Here is a 21,141-nt window from a genome sequence, read left to right as displayed (position 1 = left end):
CCCATAATGGATTTACAGTACACCATTCATTATCTCACAAAAGCCTTCCTGTCTCCCTGCTCTATAGACAAATAGGGTCTTCTACTGGGAGTTGTTCTCTCTCTCTCTCTCTCTCTCTCTCTCTCTCTCTCTCTCTCTCTCTCTCTCTCTCTCTCTCTCCCTCTCTCTCTTCTCCTCCCTTCTTCCCTCCCTTCCTCCTTCCCTCATTAAACCTCTCTCTCTCTCTCTCTCTCTCTCTCTCTCTCTCTCTCTCTCTCTCTCTCTCTCTCTCTCTCTCCTTCCCTCCTCTCCCCCATCTATCTTTCTTTATTCACCCTCTTACTATGATAGGCATTCATCAGGGCATCTCTATTCCTACTCATCTTATTACCCTTTCATTCTATCTGTCCCCATTTAGATACTGAAAACTTTTAATTATTAGATTACTGTTATGAACAGTAATGAGGCTCAAGCTGCCTACCAACGAGCATCATCAAACACTAATGAGCTAGCAGACTGAGACCCACACCTGAATCCCATCAAGCGATCCCATTGTTCAGGCCAGGTGGGATGCTTCTGTCTACAGGCAGGCTTCTGCAGGAGAGCTGGAGTTTGCAAGGTGGTTATTATGTATTCACTGCTGTCTCATGATTCACACTGACTCAAACAGCTTTCCTCTGTGGTCCTACTCATTTACACACTGGTGATTACCTCCCCCATAATAATGTCTCACTGTTTCATTCTGTTTCCTTCTTCTTTGTCCTTATCTTTGCTTTTAAAAGGGCGTCCTGGAGCTGAAACTTCTCAAAATGAACACTACTAATTGGTCATTTCCTTATTTCTACTTTTGATCTCTTCCAAACCTTCAAAGAAAAATAAGTCCCACAGCCATTTGGGTGATCTGTGGGTATACAGGACTTTCTTGATATTCCCACAGTGGTCAGCTTATTGCCCCAACCCAGAAGATGTTAGACAAATACTGATTGTCATCTATAGTTTTCTGAGCACCTAGGAAAGACAGACAAAATCTAAAGGAGACAGAAATGTGCTTCCTTCCCCCTAGGAAGCCTTGATAAAGTTATCTCTACAGTTAACTGGGGACTATGGGACCAACTCCATTCCATCTCTTCAAAAAACTTTCTAACCTTTCTTAATAGCAAAAGAACTCACACTAACAAAGGTATTGTCTGAACATTGCCATGTGCCAGGCCTATACAGAGTACTTGATCTACATTAGTTTGTGTCAACATTATCAGTCCATACATCTTTATAGAGTCAAGCAAAACCCACAGAAGTAAAGCATTTCTGTTTAACAAAGAGCTTAAAGCTCCTCAGTAAATCAAAATGGCCACAAGTACTGCACTGAAAGAGGCAGGGAGGGCATGAGGGCCCAGAAGACAACTCACTGGTGGTAACAGACACTGGTAGCAGAGCTTAAGGGCATTGCCCATTGTATTTCCCTAGTATATAACTCTGCTGTGTCTCCTTGGCTACTTCCTCTTATCCACAAAGATCACCACACTGGACACAGCATGGGGACGATTTGTTTAGGGCCAAAGGAGTCCCTCCTTCTAAGTTTTACGAAGGTACAAGAAACCATTTCTGATGACAGTACACAGGATCAGCATTTATACATGATCTAGCAAGGACACCTCCCACTGAATGTGGAGGACATCAACATGATATGGAAGCAGCTAGAAAGCTTGCCTAGTAACTTAATGTAATTTAACTTAATGTGAATGATTACTTTCTGCAGGTAGCTGATCACAGAAAATGACATGGTGACATAAGGAAGAAAAATAGCAACAACAACAACAAAAAAAAAAAAACCAAAACCGCAAGACCTGGTGTCATGTAAGCTAAGTTTCTCAAGTGCACAGTTGGCCCTGCTCACGGATTTAGTGTGTCTGCTTTCACATGGCTATAAAGTTTATTCGGAGTCCATGGTGTGACCATGCTAGGTCTCACAGTGTTGTGTCGAATGGACAGGCCAAGTGCCCAATCAAGCTCTTCTTAGCTCTCTCATGACATCAGAGAAACTAGGCAGTTGGGGCCAGTCTACTCTGAGGGTGTGTTGTTGCTGAGTGGAATTTATTGCAATCTTCACAATTTAGGAACTATGACATCATAATCAAAAGGATGACAAACACTCACTAATAAAGGGTATATGTACTACTGAGAAATGAATTTGAATTTGAGGGAAGTGATGAAAAATGTTCTCCCAACACTGAAACTCTTGAGCTCTGCTGTCTTGAAGGTGCTTGCTTTTAAAATAATTTTTCATATGCTAGCTATTGGTAACTAATATAGTTGAATCTTGACTTATTGATAAATACAAAGAAGGACCATTGCTCCTCAAAACAGCAACAAATAAAAATTGTTTTAATGTTTCTCTTGAAAAGTTTTAACCCAGTTCTAAGCTTCCTTGTTTAGACGACCCTTATTCTGAGAGCCCTGCTGGGACAGGGGCTTTGTTGGCACAACTTACTCCCACCTGTGGCCTTGCCTTTGTGTTACCGCACAGGCTCCGAGCAGCAGTCCCCGGACACACAGCTGACAACACAGACATACACACTCCAGCCCCTGCCCCATGCTTCTCACTCAACCATCCTCAGTCATCTCCCCAAGCTGCCTTCCCATCTATACATACCAGCAGCCCCAGGAAGCTGCTGTGAGGTCTGTGCCAGGCTCCTTAAAAGTCTGAGGTAGTACTGTCTAGTACTCCTACCCCAAAGCCCAGGAAAAAACATATGTTCCCTTCTAAACACAGATTCTCAGGAACTCAGATCTCCACTTAAGAAAGTGGAGGCCACTTGGCAAGCTCATTGCTTGGGTTCCTGGAGGACACAGACATGGCATGAATTCCGTGACTTTCACCCTCATGACCATGGTTAAGTGACTGCATCATATCCTCCAGCAGGACCTCCCCAAGAGCCTTGCATACACCAATCACCAATCAACTGACATCACCGTGTGGCAGGCCAAAGCTATTTTTCAGGACAATTGGTAATAAACCAACTGAGTGATATGCCTAGGTCTCAGCCATGCTAAGAGATGTGCTATCCTATCAGTGAGAGGGAGTGTAACTGAAGAGGTCCTAGCCAGGCCTGAGATGAAGAGAGAGAGCCTCAGAAAATTTGCTTCATGGTTTTAGTAACAGACAATTCAAAGAAAATGGAGGGAGGAAGGGAGGGAGAGAAAGAAATAGTGAAGGGAAGGGAAAGGGGGATGAAGATGGAAGCGGACAGAGAAGCCATGCATGGGGCCTCCCTGGGAAAAAACAGGTGTGGTGCCAGGAAAGCCTGTCTTCCTGACATTCTGCAGGAGCAGAGATGAGAAGTTGTCTTTTGTGCAGACCTCTGCTAAACTGATAGGTAGGGGGATCGAGGAACAAAGGTCCCTCCTTGCATGGTTCATGCTGAGAATCTGCAGCAAAAGCCAAGGGACTCTACTCTGAAACCTGGCCTGCAGAATCCTTATGACCGAAGGGGCAAGTGTGAGTTGGAACTGCAGTCTTCTCTGGGGTAGAAATTTGGTCTGAGCAATAGACTGGAGCAGCCACAGAAACAGACCTGGTACTGTTCTCACACAAGGGCCCACACTGAGACAGGGTATGTACCTGTTCCTCCTTAGGGAACAGACTGCCAAACATACCCCAAAACAGTCAGTGCAGAGGCAATCTAAGCCCTCATGCCATGTGACCAGGACATAGCAGCACTCAGACCTCTTCCTGTGAGTGGCTACACAGCGGCAGGGCCAGTAACCTCCCTCCACTCTCCTAACATACTGAACAGAAGGCAGCCAGCCGCCCTGCTCCAGTGAAGAGCTGCACACAGACTCTGCACCCTAATGCTGGTCTCTTTCAGACATGCCTTGTTTAATTCCTAATTTCAAGTTGGTGAACCAGCTTTGCCCTTCCACATCCTGTCGCCACCCCCCCCACCTTTGGGTTTGTTTGTTTAGGTTTCCCAAATAGAACAGGTTAGGTTGGAGGCACACCTTTGCCCTCTTGAGTGCTGGGATTATTTGAGGTAGGTTGCATTCACTCGGCACTTTCTCTCTTCATTCTATCTTTTAAAAAAAAAAAGATTTGTTTATTCATTTGTGTGCATTGGTGTTTTGCCTGCATGTGTGTCTGTGTGAGGGCATCGGATCCCCTGAATTGGAGTTACAGACAGTTGTGAGCTGCCATATGCATGCTGGGAATTGAACCTGGGTCCTCTGCAAGAGCAGCCAATGCTGTTTTCATTCTGTCTTTAACTGCAGCTGCCTTATCTCTTCCCTTCCTCAGCTCTTTGGTTTACTTCTATTTTTGGACCCCTTGCTGCGATGCCAGCCCTTAGTGTTCCTCTGCTCGCTTCCTCTCCATCCCTGCACTCAGTTACAGACGTCAGTACACACCATGCTGTGCTTTCCCCCTTACTCCAGAAATCGACAGGAACTAAAGAGGCAGCCTGTTCAGTTGTATTCTCACTCTGGGCATAGCCAGCAGTCATGGTGCACTCCTCAGGGAGTGCTCTCCTCTCACTAGACACTGAACAGGTACTCTGAGGGCTTAGCTAACGGGCTACAGCTCTAGTCCCACAGGTGAAGCGACACCTCAGCCTCATTCCACAGTCAACCATGAACACTGAAATGTTTCCACTGAAAGAACATGAGTGATTTTTTTAATCTGACCAGAAACCTAATTCCATCTGTGCAAATCTCAACACAAAAACACAAAAAGCAGAAAAATGGAAAGAGATCCCAATCTCTCGGAATAACTTTCATGAAATGAAATTATATCATTCAGTGGAAAGTTTATGCAAATGGAGGTCACAATATTGTGGAATATTAATTTCAGATTGTTACAATTGTGCAGATTGGAACATTTGCTTTAATGATGCAAAGATGTGTTGCATTCTTTTATGCTGAATTTGTTTAACTCTGAAGCTATGTTACTTTGCCTGTCTAAAACACCTGATTGGTCTAATATAGAGCTGAACAGCCAATAGTGAGACAGGAGAAAAGATAGGCGGGGCTAGCAGACAGAGAGAATAAATAGAAGGAGAAAGCTGGAAGAAAAAGAAGAGTGAGCAAGACAACAAAGAGAGGAGAATGCTAGGGGCCAGCCACCCAGCCACACAGCCAGCCACAGAATCAGAGTGAAAGTAAGATATACAGGAATAGAGAAAGATAAAAGCCCTGAGGCAAAAGATAGATGGGATAATTTAAGTTAAGGAAAGCTGGCAAGAAACAAGCCAAACTTAGGCCAGGCATTTATAAATAAGAATAAGCCTCCATCTGTGATTTATTTGGGAGCTGGGTGGTGGACCCCCAAAAGAACAAAGAGACAAAAGAGAAAAAGTAGAAAAAACAGTCAACAATATCACAATATAAAGAGAAATGTGCCAGACACAGAAAAACAAATATCAAGTGTTTCTCTTACTTGTGGATCATATATATGTATAGAGATGTAGTTTTCTGACACAAAAGCAGAATGGAACCTGGGGAAAGAAGGAGAGGCATGGAAGAGAGAGACACAGGAGGGGATTTTAGAATATGGGAGTGAGTATGCCTGAATACACTGTATACTTGAAAGAAATTGTTTCTGGGAAACACAGCATTATGCATGACAAATATACAACAATTTAACAAAAGACCTAGTTTTCATTCCAGGCTCGGGCTTTAGACTAATGATCCACAGACACTGTTCACAGCAGTCCTAAGATGGTTCCACCCATTTCAGACTAAGATGTGGTCACATGTGCTTCTGCCAGCACCTGGACTTCTTTGGTGAGGAGCATGAATAACAAAATGCCAGCATTGAAATATCATGTTCTGTGGTAATACCCCGACTAATCATCTTGCTAATAAATATCTAAAGACCACATTTTTTTTCTGGGCTTCCAGCTTCCATGGGAACATTCTGATTGTGACATAATTTTTAAATTAGTGGGTTTATTCATAGTTTTATATTAGTAAATGTCAAGCTTATTACTAATGAGCAAACTGTAAATCCACAGTAGTGCTAATTTTTAACAGTACAAGGAATTAATATGAAGAGAAATAAGGAGACAATTAAAAATTTCCTTAGGGGTAGTTTCTCCCATGAAATTCTGTGCCAAGCAAGAAAGCATGCATTTAGAGAGGATGACAAGAGCTGTGTCACTGTAGGGAAAGAGCAAAGCCCCCCCCCCCCCCCCCCCCCACCGCTCACGACCGAGCACCTGGTTACAGACACCTTCCCTCACAATGCCCCTCTGACCATTCTACTGAGGTTTCCCTGCTGGCCTTTGACTTGCTAAAAGGCACATTTCCAACAAGTTTTCATTTCTTAGTTTTCATTGCTTCCTTACTGATGCTTCCATTCTAATCACTGATGCAATTGCTTTTACTTGAGAGGCCAAAGCTTAGTGTAACACTCAGCTCTTCAAAAGCTATGCTAAGAAAATTCTCTTACCTAGCCAGGGATTGCTAACACTGACTTCCTTTCTCCACTAATCTACTGAGTGGAAGCATATGCGTCTTAGACTGCTTAACCTCCCAGTTCTAGACTGTGAGAAGCATCTGCCTTTTGTGGGGACTTATGACACTTCCCTATAAAGCCATCCTACAAACACTCTCAAGCAAACACAACTGTTTTTCAAACCTTCCTAAAGCTTAAGTTTATTTGCTAAGATGTTGGAGGCTTCCTGCACTAGTGTCCATGGAAACCACCTGTCTTATGATAGCAAGAGGTCTTTTCTGCATTTTTCCTGGAAGCGTGCCAGGTTGCTGGAGACCAGATAGTGCCCTACATTTTAGGGAGTCAAATACAGATATTTCGTGTGATAGTTCCCAAAAGGTCCAGACCACAGTTAATAATATGAAAGTATGACATGGTTTGCTCTGATTGAGGAACTGCATAGTTTTAAGTGCATAAGCAAGCCAATGTACCAACAACTACAGGATCAATTTGGAGTCACTGTCTTCCCTCATCATGGCTATCAACCCAATTTGTCATACAAGAATGAGGTCTTACCCCCAAGAATGAGGTATGCATCAATTAGCATGGCACATGAAGGTGTGTTCGAGGCCATCCTACTCCCACCCCACCCATTTCTCCAAGACAAGCCAAATACACAGCCTGCATACAAACATATGTATACATTTGATTCTCCACCTCATATAGATGATGATCTCCTTGGAGGCAGGGAAAGCTGTCTAAGTCCATGTTGCTTATCAGCCTGCCCTGAAACTCAGGCTTCAGCAGTGTATAATAGGCAAAATAGCTTTGAAGGACTGATCAGTTCCCATTGAACTCTGAGAATCTACAGGTAAACATAAACTTGACTCAGGCTAGAAACCTAGTGGATTTCCACTGAGAGGCCAGGTTGACAGCATGAGTCTATAGGAAGAACCATGTGGGCCTTGCCTGGCCTGCTCACCATGAAGACTCTGAGATATGCACCTTTCCCAGCACAGGCAGCTGGGAAAAAGAGGAAGGAGACCCCTCTCCTACAATAGGTTATAAGCTTTTCATCACAAGCATGTCAGCCTCAGCTCAGTAAGTATCAGGTTGTCTCTAGGCAGCATAGGGGACATTCATCCTGACATGGCATGTGTGGTGACAAGGCACAGACAGAGGGAAGATGGAAATAAGGGCCCCAGATAGACGCTAGAGAGAGTTCCTTTCCTGAGAAAACACAAGCCTGTCACTTGCCCTCACACCCACAGCCACTAGCACATGGTCAATGAATATCAGATAAATGCAAAGTGAATTCACTCCCTGCCCCTTCCCATGGCCACGTTGCTAGTACTTAAGTTCTGTTGAAAGCACCTTGGAAGGGCCTACTGTTCCCATCTAAACGATGGTCTATTTAAGAGCCCACCCTCTCCCAAACAAAGAATCAATGTAGCTAATATTTAACCTAATGGATGGGTTACAGTGGGAAAGTGCATCTCAGACCTTCACTGTGGTAAAGAAGCAGAAAGACCTATGCCTCACTTATTTTTAATATATTTGATTATTTGGAAATTTCATGTACTGTACCCAATCACAGTCACTTCCCAGACCTCCCAGGTCCAGCCCCACTCTGGTGAACTCCTCCAAAACAAAAGAAGAATAAAAAAGAAAAAAGAATAACAAGTCCAATTTGTGTTGCCTGTATAATCACTGGACCTGGTCAAACTCTGAGTGAACAGCCCCTTAAAGAAAACTGAGTCCTTCCCACCCCACCCCTTCTGGAAGCCATCAACTGAAGGGCTACACTTCAGCATCTCTATCACAGTATTTAAGAGTTCTCTTCAATAGCTTCCTGTCTAGACTGTTTCTATGTCTCTCATTCTCAAAAGCGAGTCCGAAGTCATCAATACCACTACTAAAGAAACTTCCCTGCCCTTCATAGTCAACAGCAGCACAGATTGTGGACTTCCACATGGTTTCTGGATATAGCATGGGCCATGGACATCAACAAGGCTTCAGGTGGCAGCACAGATTATAGATATCCCCAAGGCCTTTGGTGGGAACATGATCCGTGAATATTACCATGGTCCTATAGCAGCAGCATGGACCATAGACATCAACATGGCCTCAGGTGGCAGCCCAGTCACACACATTAACATGCAGGTCAAGCTTTTATGTAGCTATTTTTTCAAAATACCTGGACATAGACTGTGTATGTGTGTGTGTACAAGTGTGTGCAGGTATATATATGTATATGGAAGCCAGAGGATAATTTTGGGTGTTCTTTAGGTACTATGTAACTTTTATTTATTTATTTATTTATTTATTTATTTATTTACTTACTTACTTACTTACTTACTTACTTACTTACTTACTTACTTACTTACTTATTGAAACAGGGTTTTTCACTGGCTCAGAATTCATTAAGAGGACCCAATTCAAATCCCTGACTAATACTTTACCGACTGAGTCAGCTCCCCAGCTCCAAGACAAATTCTTATCAACAAAATTAATTTATTCCCTCTCTCACCTTTGCTGTCCATGATTAAGACAGTTACAGCCAAGTTGTGAAAGCACAGATCCCTGTAAGCTGACACTGATAGAGTAAAAGACAGTCAAAGAATGTTTGAGCAATTTTTTTCCCCAGCCTTGGTTGAGAAGAAAAAAAAAAAGTCAACTTCTATCACGGATGTTGAAATGACCAAATCTGCAATAGCCATTTGGACAGAGTACAGGTGAATAGTCCAATTCTTCCTGGAGAAATGAACAGAAAAGACCCAGGCCATTATCCAAGGTGACTTAAAAAGATAGCTCAGGGACAGAAATTTGTGGTTCTGATACCATTTGAAGAAAAATGAAGGTGAAGACAGATCCCTGGTGGCTCATTCTTTCCCAATAATGCCTGCACCCGTGCTTGGCTGTGTCAGTACACAATGGTCTCTGACCAAACGGTGCCATCTTTAGCAGCCTCTAGACAAGAGGAAAAGATCCTGAAAAAGTAAAATAATTTAAAAGGCCTGCTATTGATGACTTAATATCAAAACACATTCCACTTCTTATTGCCCAGGATATATAAATCTGAAAAATACAATTTTTAAATAGAAAAGTAAGAAAGTTATCAAATTATTGTTAGATAAAGTAACATCAACCAGTTGATTATTAGAAACTTGATGACCTCGTGTATAGTCTAGCACTTCCTTCTATGTGTTTAGTTCAGGTGCTTCTTCATTATTCAACAAACAAGCACTTTGTTAGGTGCTAGATATATAATAAAGGATTTGGTCCCCACTTGTGTTCAGTTTGGCTTGTGGCAACGACTCCCTATTATTGCATTTGATAACTACATGGTGTAATGTTCCCTTCACAATGATGGAGAGTAAGCAGTAACTGAAATAATCAGGCTCCAATCTCTGATCCAAAAGAAAAAGCAAAGCCAGCTAGAAGATACAATTTTCAGACAGTTAGGCGATCTGGACAAAAAAAAAATAGAATGGTTTAATGTAGTTGAACATGACATTGGGATGTACTGGAGATTAGATGGCCAAGTGAGGCTCCTCAGAGACAAAAGAGTTAGGAAGCAAACTATGCAGGCTAGTTGTTAGTTAGGATGGCCTGCTCATCTCCATTCCCAGGTTTCAAGAGTAAGGTACACTTCACTTCAAAGAACAGGAGAGTTTGCCAAGTCAGAGGACCCAATAATAGACACCCCCTCTTACCACTTAGATGAGAGGAATATGAATTCTCTGCACCCCCCACTACACACACAAATTTACTCGATCAGAATCTGCAGCAATTTGATCCCTAGGTAAATCATTTATTTCCTAAGACTTTGCTAAGTCCTGAGGTAGCCAGCTTGGCTAAGACTAAAAGCCACATCCTATCCGTTCTTTCCTTTGTTTGCGTCACTATTTGAGAACTATGAGAATCAAAGAGGAAGGAAAAGGGTTGCTTTGGAGGGAGGCCTCTCTAGACCCTTTAAAGAAAAACTTAATCCAAGCTAAACTTGAACGAAATACACAGAAATAAGGCTAAACCATTTAAACTTTGCTGATATGAATTGATATCATTTGGAAGTGGATTAAGCAAGAGAGTTATATGAAATTTGTAGAGAAGAGTCTGCATACTGCAAAGAGAATGGAATACATAGCCAAGCAAGAGCTTGAGTACAAAGGGGAGCCAGAGACCAACGGAAAGGACTTGAATCAATAAGTGAGCAGTGACCACAGGAAGAAATGGTCACATCTGGAAACATTTAGAAGACCCAGTAAGACTTGTTAATGGGTGGAATTATGGAGTTGCAGTAGGGCAACAAACCAGCACTTAGCACAGAGTGATATACTACCAAGCAACTTCCAGGCCCTACGGTCTACCTAGAACTGCTCTGATCCCAAATGCAAAATGAAAGAGTTTGAAAACTACACACCTCTTCGAGTTAAAGGGTAATGTCATAATGCCTAGTTCCTATTTCTCTCTTCCTCACTATGAAATTCTTACCTGCTTTACCCTAAAAAAAGATATCAGAGAAATACAGCATTGATGTAAGAATAGAGGAAAATAATACTGATTTTAAAACAAAATGAATAGTAGCTGAAATTCTATAGACAAGTGCAGAAAACCCTGGTTTAAAAACTAGAACCCCGCCGGGCGGTGGTGGCGCACGCCTTTAATCCCAGCACTCGGGAGACAGAGCCAGGCGGATCTCTGTGAGTTCGAGGCCAGCCTGGGCTACCAAGTGAGTTCCAGGAAAGGCGCAAAGCTACACAGAGAAACCCTGTCTCGAAAAAACCAAAAAAAAAATAAAATAAAATAAAAAAATAAAATAAAAAAATAAAAACTAGAACCCCGAGTTGCCAAGCTACATAGTCAAAGGTTGGCAGTGATTGTCAAAGCATCATCAGATCTCAACCCTTCAGAAACAGAGCCTAACTCCTGAAGCAAAGAACTAAAACTCGTGTTTGGAAGGCAACTTGTAAGTCTCTAGAAAGGCCACTTCCAAAGAGTTCTTCAGCTGTAAGGTGAGCTCCTCTTTTTGACCTTGCTCTTTATTGGAAGGAGAAGCTATTCTGAGGTCAGCAGCCATCATCTCCACTTATGGGGTGAAGCATCCTCAGAAAAGTCACCACCCTACTCTAGTTGCCTTGAGCACACTTTCAAAGAACTCCTCATGGTGGAGAACCTCTTTCCTTTCCAAATTCTGCTCTTTCCTGTGTACCCTATGACTGGTAAAGCCAAGCCTCTCACCCTCCCCATCCCTAGCACAACTTCCTCCAAGCACATGTGTGTTCTGGGCCTGAAACCCAAATGTGTTTCCTATTACAGCTGAACTATTTTTGTATACATTTTCTATCAAATTCAGCAGAAGGTTGACAAAGGGCAAGGTAGAATTCCAGGCAATATTTTTAAAAACTAGAATTCTATTTTCAGGTTCTGGGATATAGAATAGTTAGTTGCCTCTGAGTTTATGTTGATACCAGCATTTCTCTTTCTATGTGCTTCTGGGGATACTAATGGTCATCCAGTTCCTTCCAGCATTCTAAGAAAGGAATGATTTTTTTCCCCAAAGGAGAATTTTATTCCAAAGCCAATTATTTTAAAAATTGGATTCAAGGCTTGCCTAATAGGCCATGGTGAGAATCTGTGGGAAGATGGAAGGAAATCCTGCAATTTTCTGTCTTGAGAAACCCTACTTATCTAGGGTATTCTCTATCATCTGTCTTCCTTCCTTCCTTCCTCCCTTCCTTTCCTCCCTCCCTCCCTCCCTCGTTTCTTTCTTTCTTTCTTTCTTTCTTTCTTTCTTTCTTTCTTTCTTTCTTTCTTTCTTTCTTCTATTCTTCCTTTCTTCCTATCTACCTACCTACCTATCATCTATCTATCTATCCTTCTATCTTTATGACCATGTCTAAATCTGCATTAAAACAGTCTTTTTTATAATAAACTCCAACTCCGCTTCCAAAGGAAGGAAGAAGGAAGGAGGGAAGGAAGGAAGGAAGGAAGGAAGGAAGGAAGGAAGGAAGGAAGGAAGGAAGGAAGGAGAAAGGAAGAGAGAGAGAGGGAGGGATCAAGAGGTAAAGGTAAGGGAGGGAAGATGGGGGAAGAAGCAGGGAACCATCACTACTTCTCTGAACACACGTCTGTAAGGTTATCTTTGTGTTTGAGGATTACAGTGGTTTCTAATTCCCAGCATCTCTATTTGCCTGGCAGAAATGCTTTGCAGTTTAGTGCCCTGGGATGTTTTGTTTGTTCATCTGGTCTGTCTACGCAGCCCATGCTGGCCTGGAACTTTTTATCCTATGCCTTTTTTCCCTATGCCTCAGCCACTTGTGTGCTGGGATTACAGGCACACAGCAACAGGTCTGCGGGTATGTTTTAAAATGCAACACCTTGAGATATAATTTGCATATCATCAGGTCACTAGCATGCAAGATTTCGGGGGTTTTAATACATTTACCCACTTGTGCAGCCATCATCTCAATTGATTTTAGGACATTTCTACTGTTGCAGGACAGGGGGGGTCCTTTTGAGAATTTCAATTTCAGAGCCCACTCTGTGCCTCTCATCAATTAAATCATAGTCTGCTGGTAAGACACAGGTGCATGGAGTTTGTGACGCTCCCTGGGTGATCTCAAGGGACAAGTGAGTTTTGGGAGCAATACTGCATAGGGCACTGGATAGGAAACACATAGAAATAAAGATATGGACATGTTTAACATAAAGATAAGTCTAAATTATCATAATCCCAAAGAGGTTTCAGGGAAATCCATCTTGAAGATGAAGATAAAGAGAAGGGTATCCTAAAGATTTATACTTCAACTTGTCTAAGCTGGGTGAAATGATCAGTTTCTCGTCATGAACACATTTTCAGAGTATGGAGTACGCTGAGCATCTAAGATGTGAACAAGAGTGTTGGTGATGGAGAGACCAGAAAAGGTGGGGGTGGGGGGCATGGTAATTCCAGTAGTTTCCAAGCTTGATGGTCTTCTCATAAGCTCTGGGCTGGTCTTCAGGATGCTAGTGACAAATGGTTCCTTTGTGAAATCTCTTCCCACCAAGTGTATTATGCACATAACCATTAACATCTGCAACAGCATCTCACAGAGCACTTACTCTCCAGTACAGCCTTCATAGCTGAGCGTCACTCAGCGCAGTGATAACTCTCCAGAGCAGGAGTAACACCTACATTGAAACAAAACCCACCTCCACATCCTTGGCACTTGTTTTGGCACAGAGTAGACTGTGTTTGTTGGACTGAACCACAGTGAATTCACAATTACTGTTAAGCAAGAAGAAAGAAAAACGGGCACTCACCCCAAAGAGCTCAGAACACTTAGTGGCTGCTGTAGCTTGCAGAGGACGGGTAAATAAGACCTGCAATTTTTCTCTATAAGGCACAACCTGAGAAGAAACACTTCGGGCACTTAATAACTCCAGTGAGTAAGTGGCATGACCACACGCTGTTATTAAGAACACTGAATGATGTATTACCAACATTGGAGATCAAGAAAAAAATGTCATCCAGGGGGAAAAGATTAATTAATATCAATTAATTTTCTTTTAAGGAACAGATTATGCAGAGTCTTTAGGCTTCTGAGGAGAATGTGAGAAAATTTTACAGTATGAAGGAATTTGCATACAGCCTGGGAATAAAAAGCAGATCACCAAAGTTGTCCCCTGGGGTATGTTCAAGAGGAAGAACAAAGGACAGTGGCATTTCTGTTAGTGTGCAGTAGTCCTGGGGGTAGGAAGGAAAGAAAAGCAGGCTGTAGAGGAAACAGAGAAACCTTACAGGTTGAAAAGAAGAAATTTTAATTACAATGGAGCTGTATAGTTACACAATATGCAGTACTATTAAGTACCCTCAGCCAGAAGGAGAGTACTTTTTTGAAATACAAAATGCAGAAAGGATCAGAAAGCAAGTTAACAAGAGCCCCAGGTAAGTCCATTAGACGAAGAACCCTCTCCTTAGCATCCCCTTCAAGTACAAGATAATCATGCCTGATTTGTAGCACATGAATAGAATACAAGAGACTCACCATCTAGTAAACCGGGGCAAGTCATTTCTTTGCTCTTTGCTTTTCATTTCTAAATTGAAAGCTTAGACCAAGATAATGCTCCCCAAGTTTGCTACGGGAAATTTAACATACATTACTTAAAGAAAACATCCCATGTTCAAATAGCATTGGGAAGAAATAAGATAATCTTACTGCAAGGTTTCTTTCTTACAGGATTCACAGAAGGTCTGTTGCATTAAAGTCCACTTGCAACTGCAAAATATAACCTGTAGGATTTCACTAACAAAAGACCCTGCCCTTGCTCTCTCTCTCTCTATCTTGTGCATGCACGTGTTTGTGGTGGTGGTAGGGTATATATTTGTTGTTACTTGTGGAGCCCAGAGGTCAAACTCAACTGTAGTTTCTCAGGTACCAACCACCATGGTTTTTGAGACAGGGTCTGACCAGTATGGGGCTTGCCCAGGGATCCATCTGTCTCCACCTCTACAGCCCCAAGATTACAGGCTTATGCCCCTGCATTAGACATTTTTATGTGGGTTCTGGGGTGGTACTTAGGTCCTTACCAACTGAGCTCTCTCCTCAGTCTCTAAACAAATAACTATTTGGGGACAGACTAAATCAAGAGAATACTGATTTGCTGAATATTTGCTGAATACTCCATATGACTTACAAGTCTATTTTGTGGGTTTTGGTGCATAGATTTTTAAATAATGGTCACTTTGAATTAACAGCACAAAATAACAGCCTTCACTATGTTAACAATTTACAAAAAGTAAGTGCAAAAATCTCCAATTTCAATGCAGCCTTAAGAATAAGTAATTGGGTCTGTAAAAAGGAAATAGGTTCTTGGATGGACAATCGGACCCAGGAAGTCATAGAGTTCTTCAAGCACCACCATTAACTTGCCTCTAGTGGCAGCATGGTTGATGGACACTCGACTAGCCCTTCAGTTCATTCTTGTGACTGATTTAAGGTGGCTTCTGTTATCCTCCAGTTTGGATCATGTAATGCCCCCAAGATGAAATAAATCTCCCAAGTCCCAAAGCTACTGAGTGCCAGGCTCTCAGACTCATACCAAAGTCTATTCAAGACCAAGGCTGAAATTCTTCACCACACTTGCCCCACTTTTGAGCCAATACAGCTGCACTCGGATGGGGAGGCACTTGCACAGAGCTCTGGAATGGCAAAAGAGTAAGACACAAAGACAAGGGGCATTATGGGGACCTGAGAAAGGAGCCCCAACCTAGGAGAAGGTTGAAGCCTCTGCCAGCAGAGAAGCAAGAATTCCAGCATAATTAACAACTACCTAAGGGTTCTTCCCCAGCCCAGCCGTAAACCTGCAATTTCCTAGGAATCTCACCAGAAACGCATCTACAGGAAAAGGGCCATACTAAAAGCTCTTGTGCAATACTTGTCTGTCTAGTTTCACCTTCTCAAGTTACACGTCCAGCTAATACTCCTCCAGAGCTACCCTACATTCTCACTTAGCTTTTTTAAATTTTTAGAGGTGTGTGTGTGTGTGTGTGTGTGTGTGTGTGTGTGTGTGTGTGTGTGTGTGTGAAGATACCCTTGGAGGTCAGAAGAGGACACTGGATTGTCTGGAGCTAGAGTTACAAGAGACATTATTCCCCTGATGTGAGTGAAAGAAGCGAACTCAGGTTCACTGCAAAAGTGGTGTGTGCTCTTCAGCACTATCTCTCCAGCCTCCAAGACTAAGTGATCTCCTGAGATGTAATTGAGAACCACCAAAAGGCCTGTATTAAAATATCTATAATACAACCTTCAGCTCCTTCTCATACTGGCTAGTCCTGAAACTCTTTTCCATACTGAAGCAACAAATTCTATTTTGGTCTGAGGTGAGGCTCCTAAAAGACTCAGTAAAGTCCTCAGGCTGTTGAGGGTGACAGTGAAGAGATGTAGCTCTCCCACTGACCGGAGTCATGATGCTGCCATTTGTCACGGGGAGACCACCAGGGGAAGTCCCAAGAACATTGGTGGCCGTCCCCGCATGATGCTTTGTTTCCTCTGCAAAAGTATTCATGTTTGAGGTTTAAATTTCTGCTGAAAAGGAAAGGAAATGCAATTTTTCTTCCCGATTCCAGTGCTCAAAACAAAGCCCCATCAGGAGTAAAGAAAAGAGTTGTAATTGCAGAAAGTCTTCCTCCAACATTGGTACCCATCCCAGCAGCCTCCAGAGTGGACTTTTGTCCTTGGGGAACTAATGGTACCTGTGTTTCCAAATCGAGGACGGATCCACAGGGTGTAGAGAAGGCCAAGGAAGCAGAAGATAGTTCAGGCAGGCAGTTCTCTGCTGCGGCTCTCAGGAAGTGAGATCAAAGGTTAGCCGCCCCAATTAAAAGCTGCGGTGGGGGTGGGGCAAACCACTCTCTCTCCGAGGATTCTGACCTTTTTCCCTGTTCAGATAATGGCTGAGGCTCACGCTTCCTGGGAAGCCACTGTGCGCTCACTTACGTTTGTGAGCTTTTCAGTATGTTGTTCTATTTCCTAACTAAATAATGATGCTCGCCACAAGGAAGTTAAGCAGTCTGGAGGTGAGGGGTAACCTTTCCATGCGGCCTCTTCCTGGGCTCCAGCTCTCAGGGAAGGGACTTTCCCTCTCTCGTGAAAATCAGCACTTTTGCAGCAAGGCAATGTCAGCTTGTGGTTTAGCTCAGAAACTGTTAGCCCCATCCTTCCCCACCCCCCACCCCACCCCCATAGCTCTCTTCTTACCCCACTGATTTGGAGCAGGGCCCAGAAAGAGTCCTGTGGCTGCAAGAGCTGTGCACTGGAGACTCCTGCTAGCTAGAGCTTCAGATGCCACCCCAGCCTTCAGGTGCCAGGTCACACGAGACAGGAAGAGCTTCAGATGCCACCCCAGCCTTCAGGTGCCAGGTCACATGAGACAGGAAGAGTCAGCTTTGGAATCTGAGTTATCGTTTGAAAAGCTGAAGGTATCTGTGTTCTAAGTTCCATCTCCAGTCCTAGGTAGAAAGACCTGGCCTTCCAGGCTATCCTAAGGGAGATAATTACCCACCAGTGAGGTGCTGCACCTATCCTTCCCAGAAACCGTTCTCCATGAGATGCTTGCTGCCCTTGCAGACAGCTCATGGCATCAGCCTGCCTGTTTCTGAGGACTCAGAAAACTAACTTTCTATTCCTTTTTTCTGATACTGGCCAAAGGTTAAGAACACTTTCGCTTGCACCCTGGGCTTTCCCACTCTTGCCCTGAAGCCTCCTCTTCCTCTTGCCCTGATGGTTGCTGCAGTTTAATCTGCCTAAGAAAATTGTCCTCAAGCTCCCCTTTGAGTTCCTTTCTAACTTCTCTTATTAATGAGGCACTGACTCACAAAAGGGATTTCCATCTCCCTGATAACAATCTTAAACTGGTGTCATCTAAATGCCACCTGGGCTGCTCGGCCGCAGGCGGTCGGGCTTGGCTGAAAGGGTGCACTGAGCACAGATGAGCTATCCCAGCACCTCCAGAAACATATGCTAGGAATGGTGGCCACTTAAGGATTGGGAAGAGCCCAGGCTTGGACACCAGTCCCATTGAACTACACCACGATCCAGTTTATCACTTCGAATCCGGGGGCTTCCTTAAGTGTGGCCATAGACCCCCTCCCTACACGCTCCAATTCCTGGGCTTAAAACAAAGTTTCACGGCTGATCCACATTAAGAGCGTCCTTGCTCAGCTCTTTATTCCCTGGCACAGTAAGACTATTTCCAGCCTCTCAGACCCCTCCCTCTCCCAGAGAGAATGCCCATGCCCTTGTCTATGCCTTATGTCTCTCTCCACCCTGGGTTCCCCTTATGCATGGGCTTGTCTCAACAGTTGATGGTGAACTTCCTGAGGCTGCAACACCTGTCTGTCTCCATGTCATCTTGATAGCTCCAAGAACAGAGCATAGACAGGACCATTTGAATTAAAAACTAACAAATGAGTGGAAAAATGCACCAACTCTGTCTGCCAAGCATTTTACGTTTTAGTATATAAGACATGATAGATGGCAATGAGCAATAAGGATTAGAATAAGAAGGAATGCCTGTAGGAATTGCTAGAGACAGCAGACTGCAAGCTAGTTAGGCAGTGACTGAATTGTGTACACTGAGGCGGACGAATGAGGAGAAGGTTCTGGGCATGGAGACTCATGTCTAGGTACAGCACATGCCAAGATGGAGAATCTGACATGTGGGCTGAGGTTCATCTGCCAAAGTTTTTCAATAACAAACTCTCATATTTTTTACCCATAAACATCTGAAAGTGTACTCTAGCAATCGCCACTTGGTCATGAAAGCTGCAGGCACTGGAACCAGTAGAAAGAGACTCCATGGGAGACTGTAGAATCGGGCTTACCCAAAGAAGAGGAAACCCTTAATGCTTATTGATCAAATGAGATTGCTATTTGGAAGAATGAAAGAGTGAGAAAGACTGCAGCTCAAAGGGAGACCAGTATCTGTGGAGAGCAACCGGCTTCCGGGATAGAATTTATAGGTCAGAAGGGAACTTGTACATGGTGATTCTTAGATGCAAATACACACTGAGGCAATAATTTGAGAACAGATTGTCTATCCATCACAAAACAGGATCTGTACTACCTCTCCCTTCTCAACTATGGGTTACCGATGGACTATACAAGAGCAAACATTACTGTTCTGTATCCACCAGCCTCCAATAGAGAGCTGCAAAATCATAGCACACAGAAGATAATGGTTAAACTCAGAGGATCTCAAAAAACAAAGAAAGAAAGGGCATGAAAGTGAGATCGGGAGCTAATGGAGGTCACACTCATAGGGAGAGGGAGGTTTGAGAGGGTGAGAGGTTACAGTAAGCAGAATACTTTACACATGTATGAAACTGTTAAGGAACAAATTCCATAAAATTTACAAAGGAATATAATAGGTAAAACTAAAATTTAAAAATATATAAGGAATGAATGGAAAGAAAGGTAGAGAAAATTTCTGAAGGCAAAAAGATAAGGATGGAGATGAAAGATATGAGGAAGCAGTGAAGAAGGGTCCTGGAGAGAGAGCGTACAGAGATTGCTAAACGCCAAGGTCCAGTGCCAGGGAAGGCTCTGGGGCCAGGGAAGGCTCCAGGGCCAGGGAAGGCTCCAGGGAAGCAAGCGGGAAGAAATGAAAGCTGGTAATTCTTTAGGATTCAATAACATGTGATGATAAAACAGTTCCTTTGCCCCAAGTCCTTGGAGCATAAGGAAATCTGGGACAATCTGTTCTCTTACCACATTGGGAGAGAAGCTCTTTGTTTCAAAGGTCTGTGGTCAAACACGAGGCTGTGACGTTAATCAATTTATTTCCATTGAGAGTGAAGTATAAATGAAAGGTCTCTATTTCAGAAAAGGCCATGAAAATGTGAAGACGTTATTATTTGCAAGCTGAGAGGAGAGGTGAGATTCTCCGCCTGGCACATTTCCGAAAGGTTCAATCAGCTGGGGCAAGGGAATGGATTTAAAATAGAAAAGTAATGGGAAAAGGGCTTTATATGAACAGAGACGATGGCTGATGAAAACCATCCCTCTGGAGCCAATTCTATTAATACACACTTACCAGGCAGCTTGGAGAGTTTGAAAAAACCTATATAGTTCTCATTTCCCATAGCTTCTGGGTCTAATTACATATTTGTATCCATATATGGATAGGTACACATTCACACACACACACACACACACACACACACACACACACACACACACACGTGTGCGTTTTTATATAGTGACAGAGAGAGCTGCATATCCAAGTTGTAGTTCCTTACCTTAAAATAGAGGTATATGCTGTCTTTCAAAAACAGAGAGGAAGAGAAGGAAGAGAACTAGGAGGAGGAATAATAATGGCCCAGAGGTTGACTGTCTTACTCACTAATCCCCTCATTCACTCCACAAGCTTGTATTGGTTGTTAGCCTATCAGAAACACAGAGTTTCTACACCAAGGTTCTGACTACTGAGGCAAGTTAAGAAACAAACTCTCATGGTTCAAATCAAAAGATATATTCCTGCAGGAGTTTAAGATTCAAGAACACAGGCTACTCAGGTGTCTAGAATATCCAGGTTCCCCTCTCCTTAATTTATGCCCATACACATTTGTGCCCCATGCCATGTTGTGGGTCAGCAATAAGAGGGACAATTTAGAGCCTATGACTGCCCATTAATTACCTCACAAAGAAATACTCAGCTGGAAGCTTCAGGAGTGTGTTTAATGAAAGTATACCAAATAAGATAGTTAGTAATAAATCTCTTGATGAAAATTTAGTCAATGGGGCATTTAATTTGATGGCAGAATCTGCTTTCAAATTATTCAAAAACTGGATTTGTAAGAAAAAACAAAGATGCACAGTCCACTTCACTCAGGCTGTTCCTTAGGAATTTATTTGCACACTTAGAAGATGCCAATGCTGAGACTTTCTTGAATATTTGATTTTACTTGGCGATCATATTACTTCTTTCAATTAAATGACTATATATATAATTGTCCAGCCACCCTAGGACATTTATGAAAACAAGATGCTGTCTTAATGAGGTGAGCTTCAGAGCGACATTTGACTCATTAGATGCTCTATTAGCTGCTATGAAAATGCAGTTCAGTCTTCTCTTCCCACTTCCCAGTATTGGCTAACAATGACTCTGTTACTTCAGCCGTTCCAGGTGAGTCCAGCTTCAAAGCACGCTCTGCACAGGTGAAAGGATCACTTTAAATTCCCAGAGACCTA

At 43.0% G+C, this 21,141-nt stretch overlaps 1 protein-coding gene across 7 annotated transcripts in view; it reads right to left on the bottom strand.

The window, feature by feature from the left end:
• The window catches only part of Fhit (fragile histidine triad diadenosine triphosphatase), a 1,554,732-nt gene that overhangs the window by 844,169 nt on the left and 689,422 nt on the right, over window positions 1-21,141 (bottom strand). The window contains exon 1 of one of the 7 annotated variants that reach the window (XM_052734143.1): window positions 16,644-16,775. The exons of the other annotated variants lie outside the window; for them this stretch is intronic. The gene's annotated coding sequence lies outside the window, so the exon portion shown is untranslated. Of the gene's footprint in view, window positions 1-16,643; window positions 16,776-21,141 lie in introns of those variants that run through there. 7 annotated transcript variants of the gene reach the window in all.

This window comes from Peromyscus californicus, unplaced genomic scaffold (assembly GCF_007827085.1).
Source record: "Peromyscus californicus insignis strain IS unplaced genomic scaffold, ASM782708v3 Scaffold_12__1_contigs__length_115047231, whole genome shotgun sequence".
NCBI lineage: Eukaryota > Metazoa > Chordata > Mammalia > Rodentia > Cricetidae > Peromyscus > Peromyscus californicus.
Note: the sequence above shows the minus strand (reverse complement) of the source record. Positions and strands in the feature narration are given on the sequence as shown.